The sequence below is a fragment of the Condylura cristata genome, unplaced genomic scaffold, assembly GCF_000260355.1.
Source record: "Condylura cristata isolate star-nosed mole 26May11 unplaced genomic scaffold, ConCri1.0 scaffold00020, whole genome shotgun sequence".
Classification (NCBI taxonomy): Eukaryota; Metazoa; Chordata; class Mammalia; order Eulipotyphla; family Talpidae; genus Condylura; species Condylura cristata.
Window position 1 is genome coordinate 33,066,086 of NW_004567121.1, and position 7,315 is coordinate 33,073,400.

Below are 7,315 nucleotides of genomic sequence, written 5' to 3' on the forward strand. Positions count from 1 at the left end.
AAAAAAAAAAAAAGTGGCAAAAAGCACTCACAGGTAAAGAAGCCTGGTTCACTCTGTGTGATTTGACCCAATGGCCGACTGTCCCACCACAGCGTCACATCCAGAAGCTCTGCCTGGTCACAGCCCGTGTGTGAAGGTGCTACAGTCTTGTGGCCACTGTCGGCTTAAGATACTCTACTCCATGTCAGGGCCCAGGCGCCAAGACAGATGTAGGCTCTGGGGAGAACATTTCTCCTGTGAAAAGTCCGCTGAGACAATCGCCACTCTGGTGACAGCTGAGGAACAAGGACAGAACGCTGGAATTTCTCTTCTCCATGAAGGTGAAGATATTGAGGTGGAGGCAAAGGAGAAAAGGCTGGGAGTGTCTGCTGGCCGCTGGGCAGCTGATCTGAGCAAGAGCCTGGAAAGTGTCTGCAACCCAAGGAGGGATGAGAGGATTTGCAAGTCCAGGGGCCACACTGCCAGACAGCCATGGTCAAGTGACAACCACCATTTTATGTGACTGCTGTTGCTTCACACTACACAGCTGGGTGAGTGTTCTAGAGCACGCCAGGGGGGCCAGGGAGAGGAGCTCGGTATGGGAGGGCCCCAGCATTGACATCCCATGTGGTGTTTGATTTAGGAGTGTGGGCTCCTTACATCAGCCAAGGCTCTGTATCTGCTGAGTGGGAGGAATCCTGTCATATCAATTCCAGTTCTTGACTTTGTATCCAGTATCACTTCACTTCCAAAAGTGCAGCCCAGGCATCTTCTGCCTCACTGTCCCATGGTGGCAGATCAGAGGATGCACCCTTCCACCTCTGGAAGCACACCTGTCGGGGAAGTGCTCGGCAGATAGCCCGTTTCCCACACACCAGCAGGGTGCTTCTATCTAGAAGCTTCCCTGCCCCTTCCTAGGCACCGAATCTGGTAGGGCGTGGGGATGAGATTTGGACAGCCTGGTTTCTCCTCCTTGGCTAAGTAAGCAGTGTTGCTCCTGTGCAGAGGAAGGCAGCCAGGAGCTTCCTGAAATTTCCAGCCCAGGGCCTTGCATCCCTTTATAAGTCTTTCATAGGTCATAATGTAACAGGTACAGGTTTCATGGACTCCACCCCTACTCCAGATGCTGGAACTCCAAATCCCATCAGTACCAAGAAGAAGCATGCCGGGACTTGAAGGGGAGCTGAGCAGCCAGGTTGGGATAAAACCGGACATGTGGGCTCTGGGGGGACCTGGTGGTTCGCAGCTGATCATTTTGGTGCTCAATCGGTTTTCAGCGTGCCGGTGGCGTCCAAGTCAGCAGAACTGGTAGGACATCCTAGTTAACCTGTGTTGCTCTCCCTCTTTCCCTGGGTTATTCCTTCACCTTTCTCCTTATAAATAAATCCATTATTTAACCTTTTGAGTGTCCATAATACGATTGAATCGTAAGCGCACGGGTGAAGACCCACAGACAGGCAACCCAATTCACACTGGGGTGCCCTGTAATGATAAGAGGCTTCCAGTTTACATCCCTTGTCATGTCCAGCTCAAGGAGGCTCTGCTGAGGCAGAAAGGAGTGGGTGCCATTAAAGAATGAGGCATGTTTCAGGGGCTAGTTCAGCAACCTGTGCCTGCCCCACAGTGTGAAGCTAAAACCCAGGAAGGGTGGTCCTGCAGCAGACGGTGAGCTGAAGCTCTGCGTCCTCTCTCAAGCAGGGACAGAGGGAAGAAGTCCTGAAAACCAAGGACAGGCCAGAATAGGGCAAATGGAGAGAACACTGCACCTTGTCACCGGCGGGGGCTGCCCCCAGCTCCTCTGCCCCACCTCACTGTCAGAGCGAGCGAGGCACCCAGGGAGCCTCACCCCTCCTCAGGTGGCTCTGGGGTGCTGTCTCTTCCCTGTCCTGCTCACAGCAACCACTGGATGCGTAATGTTCCTCCTGCGCTCTGGCCTCCTGCGGCCCTCAGTCTGGGCCTCTCTGCCCAGAGCAGCCCTGCCTTCACCAGCCCCCCAGCCCCCCAGGGCCTCCCGGATTGGTGTACTTTTTCCAGCCTTGAATTCCTGAGCAGCGGAGTTCAAAGGTGCAGCAGTTCCTATTCCACTTCTGTTCCAATGCCGAGGAGAGTGCTGAGTCAGGAGTCTGTCCTGGCTGGTGTGCGACCTTAGGCAAGGCGCATAGCTTCTCAATGGCCACGCTGGAAATGGAAGCATTCATCACACATGCTCTACCTTCGGAGCAGCGGTATTAATGAAAGATGTGCGTGCAAATGCCTTTCCGTGTGTGGCCTAAGCGAAAAACATCTTTGGTTGGCCAAGCAAGAGGCTTTCCCTTGTGTAGCAGGGGTGATGGCCTTGGCTCTATGAACAGTGTGATTCTCACGGTTCAGACACTTGGCACACCTGCTAAAATAAAGTTTAGCACTCAGATGCCAGCTTAGCTTCTGGCATTTTCTTCTTGAGATGTAACACTAAATGCTCAGGTCAAACAGGTACTTTCAGAGAATACCTGGTTAGGCCACCCTTTCGGAATATGTTGCGGAATATGTGGGCTAGAATTCCCGTCACGCTTCGCTACTGCTTCCCATGCTCCTGAAGTGTGGGCTGAGCACCATCTGTCCTGAAGGCAGAGGCATGTGGCTTAACAATACCGATTCCCGAAACGATGGAAAGCAGGGTCTCAAAAAGATCTTGCTATTTCCATATTCCGCATAACATTCGTAAGAGCCAAAAAGTGAAAGTAAGCCAGGTGGCCAGAGACAGAAGGTAAACAAAAGGCCACCTATAAATACCAGGAATATTACTCAGTGTTAAAAAGGATTGAGTCCCGACAGTGCCCCCCTGTCTTCATTATTAGAGCTTTAGCAAGTTGAAAATCAGGGAAGTATACCATAAAATCAAATGCAGACTGGACAGAGCTACAATCCAGGAGACTTGAGGGCATTTTGTAACGTGAATAGTCACAAAAACACAAATACTTACTATTCCACCTTCAAGAGAATAGGCAGTGTACTCGGCTATGGTATGGCACAGAGCAAGCAAATCCAAAGAGACAGATAGCAGAAAGTGTCTTTCACCCTGGGGCTGGGCAGGAGCAGGAGAAGGGGAGTTAGTGCTGAATGGGTACAAAGCCACAGGTGAAGAGCTGAGGGGACGAGTGGTGGTGAGCACAGGGCGCAAAGTGAATCAGCCTCTGAATCAGACATTTACAAAGCGCAAAGATGGCAAATTTGACATTGTGGGCCTTGTGCTATGATTTTTTACAAAATAATCATTTTTAAAAGCAAAATAATTGCAGCTCCAGATGGCTGACTCAGGGCCTGTCTCCACGGTTCTATGTGTGAGCCCACTGCACACTGGCTGAGGTTAAGAGAGTGGTGTGTCAGCGAGTAGGATTCCTGAGTTCCCTCTGAGAAAGGCCTTGGCAGAGTTTTCTGTTCAGTGGCACACACTAGTTTATTAATGCTGGGGAAAGTTATTTAGGAAAAAGACATTTGCTTAGCTACAAACTGCAATGGCTGCATTTTAAAAGGGCAGGTTTATTAGGAAAAAGAGACACTTGCATAGACACAAGTGAGTTAAGAGCTGCATTTTAAAAGGGGTAAGTTTACTAAAAAAAAAAAAAAAATGCTGCATAAACTTCAGTCTCTGGGCAGAGGGCAACATCTGTGTTTTCCCAGAGCAAGGAGTAGCCTTATATAGTGTTCTTTGGGAGTATTTACTCCTCTGTGAAGTGTATCTGTTACAGGGCACCCCATTGTCAATTGGGCTGCCTGTCTGGGGGTCCTCACCCACGCATTTAAAATTCAATTATACTGCAGGCACACACAAAAAGGGTCAATAATGTGTTTATTTACAAAGGGGGAAAGGAAAGGAACAACCCAGGGAAAGAGCGAGAAAGACAAGTTAACTAGAGCATCCTACCAGCTCCACTGACTTGGAAACACAATAGTACACTGAAAGCTCATCGAGAACCAAGCCACTGGCCGCCAGCCATGAGGTCCAGGGAGCGACAGAGAGCCCAACATGGCTCCTCTATATATCCCCAAAAGTCCTAAAATAGTTGCTTAGCTCGCCCTTGGGTCCTCACAGTCCTCCCTTTGGTATTGCTGGGAATTGTAGTTTCAGTGACTGGAGTAGGGGGTGGAGTCCACAAAACCTGATTCTGCAGAGCTCATTCAGGATATCCTTTCCCCCTAGCATTTCTATTGTGGAATCTATCCCTTCTCTGTTCTGGTTGGGTTATTCTGTAAGAACTGGTGGTCCTTGACAATTCCTGGCCTTCGGCTTCCATCTTTGCCTCCAGGTCTTCCATAGTCATTTCAATGACTTTTTAAATTTTTATTTATTTATGCATAAGGAACTGGGGTACAGGCCAGAGGTGCAGTGGTGGTGACAGGCCTTGGCTACACGAAGCCACGCCCCCCAGGCCTTGGCTATGAAATTCCAGCCCCCTGAACAGGCCCCATGGGGGCTGCAGGGAGTCATTCCAGGCCAACAGGTTTCTAACTGAAGTGAGATGCTGGCAGTGAGAATGAGCCCTTCTGGGTGTTCCCAGGCTCAGTTGCTGACCCTTCCGGAAAGACTGCCAGGAATCCAGAAGGGATTCAGGGAAACCCTTCTGCTGTCTGCAAAGTCCTGTCTCCCTGCTGGATAGAAGAAGTTCCTGTGACCGCTGAGTAGAAGTGAGGAAACCCACAGGGCCTGGGTTCCTGAGCTCTCTCATTTAATGGCTTTAATTCCAGGAAGAAAAAAATCTGATAAGTAGGCTGGAAGTCTAAGTACTCTTTATATCTCTACGTCGTTGATGGGTCATGTCATCCAAGCCAGATATGCGATGATCTCCCACTACGCAGCACAGATGCATGAACCAACATTCCCCAGAGGAGTGTTTCTACAGTCGGACTGGCCAGTGCTTCGAGTTTGGAGAAAGGAGTCCTCAGGTTACCAGGCCTGACATTTTTACCTCATCCCTTTCTACTCCCTGATCATAAAGTCCCCATCTCACCTTAGAGATGGAAGAATTAAACAAGGTGACACAGGAACACCAAACCAGTTCTGCAGTGCCCTGCCTGAGGATGTTTGTGATAAAGAAGGTTTCATACTAGGGCACACAATAGGTTTTACTGTCTCACATAATGACATGAAAGTTCTTTGGCAAGAAACAAAGTAAAATTGTGTTCATGAATTCTTTAGGATTTGTCATTTCCTTGTCATCGGGACAATTGAAGCCTCACAGTGCCTTAATCACTATGGAAGGTAGTGTCTCAACAGTCATAACGTCTGGCTGAATGCAGTAAGTCCAAGCACCAACGTCCCACCGTTGTCTGAAAGAAGCTCTCAGACAAAGAGCAAAGCCCTGTCATTGTCACTGAGCCTAATGGGGATTCCATCTCTCAGGGAGACTGGAACATTTTGCTTCCTTCTAGGCCATGATAATAACAGCCTCAATTATTGTTCTTGAGAAACAATGGTCTAAAATGTGGGGCCAAAAGAAAATGACAATGGAAAACTAATATATCATTAACATGCCTTTGGGGAAGCTCCTTTGGCAACTACAAATGCATTATCCAGAAGCAAATTGAAGATAAGAATCAATTTAATTAATTTTAAATGGCTTTGCACATTGACAAAGCCAAGAACTAAGAAAATGGGAACCTGGTTCAGATGTTTTCTGTAGAAAGAACTATTAAGGACAAAAGCTATTGCTCTGGACATGCTCCACTCTCTACCCTTGTCTGTGAAGTTAGGCTGTTTTTATATTCCATGACCCTTCAACAGTTAATTATGAGTGTAACCAATGTGAAAAGCACAGATGGTTTCAAAAGCCTGGCTTCAATCCTTGACTCCATGATTTACTATTTGTACAATATAGACAAATTACTGTGCATTTCAAGGAGTGAGTCAATAACTTATGAGGGATTTCCACAGTGGCCTTCAAGGGATGATATTACACTTCCGAATACTTCCCTGAAATTCTCTTCATTTATCTTAATATACTTGCACCCTGGTTAATTTCATCCTCTGCTTTGTCAGCATGGTGACCTACGTCACTCCCATGAGTGTGCAGTGGGTGATTAGTGCGTCATCCCAAAGCCTCCTGTGTCCAAGCCTTGTGCTCAGCTGTGGAACTTGCAGGCCATGTCCCATCTCTGGCCTCCAAGAGTTTCCACTTGTGTTCAAGAGATGAAATATACACTCCCAGGGAAAGACAAATACCACACAGAACAACCTCTACCTCGTGACTGGTAATAGGCACACACACTAGGAAATGGAAGAGATCAGAGCAAGAACAGAAGAAGAAACTTCCTAAAGAGGGTTGAACTTAAAAGATAGGTAAAAACTAGGTTATTCCCCAATTATTTGACTGCAAAACAAAATAAAATCATAAAATGATGTATTGGCTATCACTAGCTGAGAATTTGACAGATGGAAGGAGCCAGTTTTCCTAAATGAATTCCATGTCCACTGACTTGTTTCTAAGAACATTCCAAACCTCTGTCACCAAAGAGGGTCTCTGGCACTTGAGCTGTTCATTGGGTCTGTTCTTGAGAAAGAACCCAGATCCTGGGCCAAGGCATACCAACTGGGAGGAATCATACCCCACGAGCTTGGAATGAATTAAGCTGGTACATTCCTAGGTACCCAAGTCTGTGTCCCCCACCCCCACCCCAAGAGCAGATGTAGGGCTTCCAAGCCAACAGGTAGGCCAGTTCAGGAAAAGTTGTTAAGTACTTGTGTCCCTCAGGTAGTAGTATAATGGATAAAAAAGATGACTAAGATGTGGTCTCTGCTATTGTGAGCTCACAGAGCACGCATCAGATCATGTGAGTCTGACAAGCATAACTGCAGTTGCTCTCCAAATAAACAAAATGGCAGAAGAAACGTGCTCTAGAAGTTAACGAAAGAAACAACTAGATCACAGAAGAGATGTCCTGAAGAAGAGGAGCTGACACCTTTGATCCTCTTCCTCATCTATGAGCTGGAGATGATACTTATACAGAGACATAGTACTGATGTTAGAATAAGTCTAACCCAAGTGGGGAAGCCAAGGATGGCTACTGGCTCATAGTGACCACTCATTAACTACTACTTTTTGTTGTTGACCAATCCTTGGAGGATGAGTAGCATCTTGTGGATAGTACTGAGGTGGAAGCATGCGGCCTATTGTCAAAGTAAATACCTGTTCCCCAGCTGCTTGTCTGATAACCAGGGGGACAGGAGCCAGAGATGGGAAGGCATCTTCCCAGGATTGGGGGCCAGGGATGTTTGTACAGGAAGTGGGTGCATTCTACAGAAAGCGAAGATCTACAGGAAGATCAAGAACAGTGGGAGAGGAGGCTTGAGAGCAGTTTG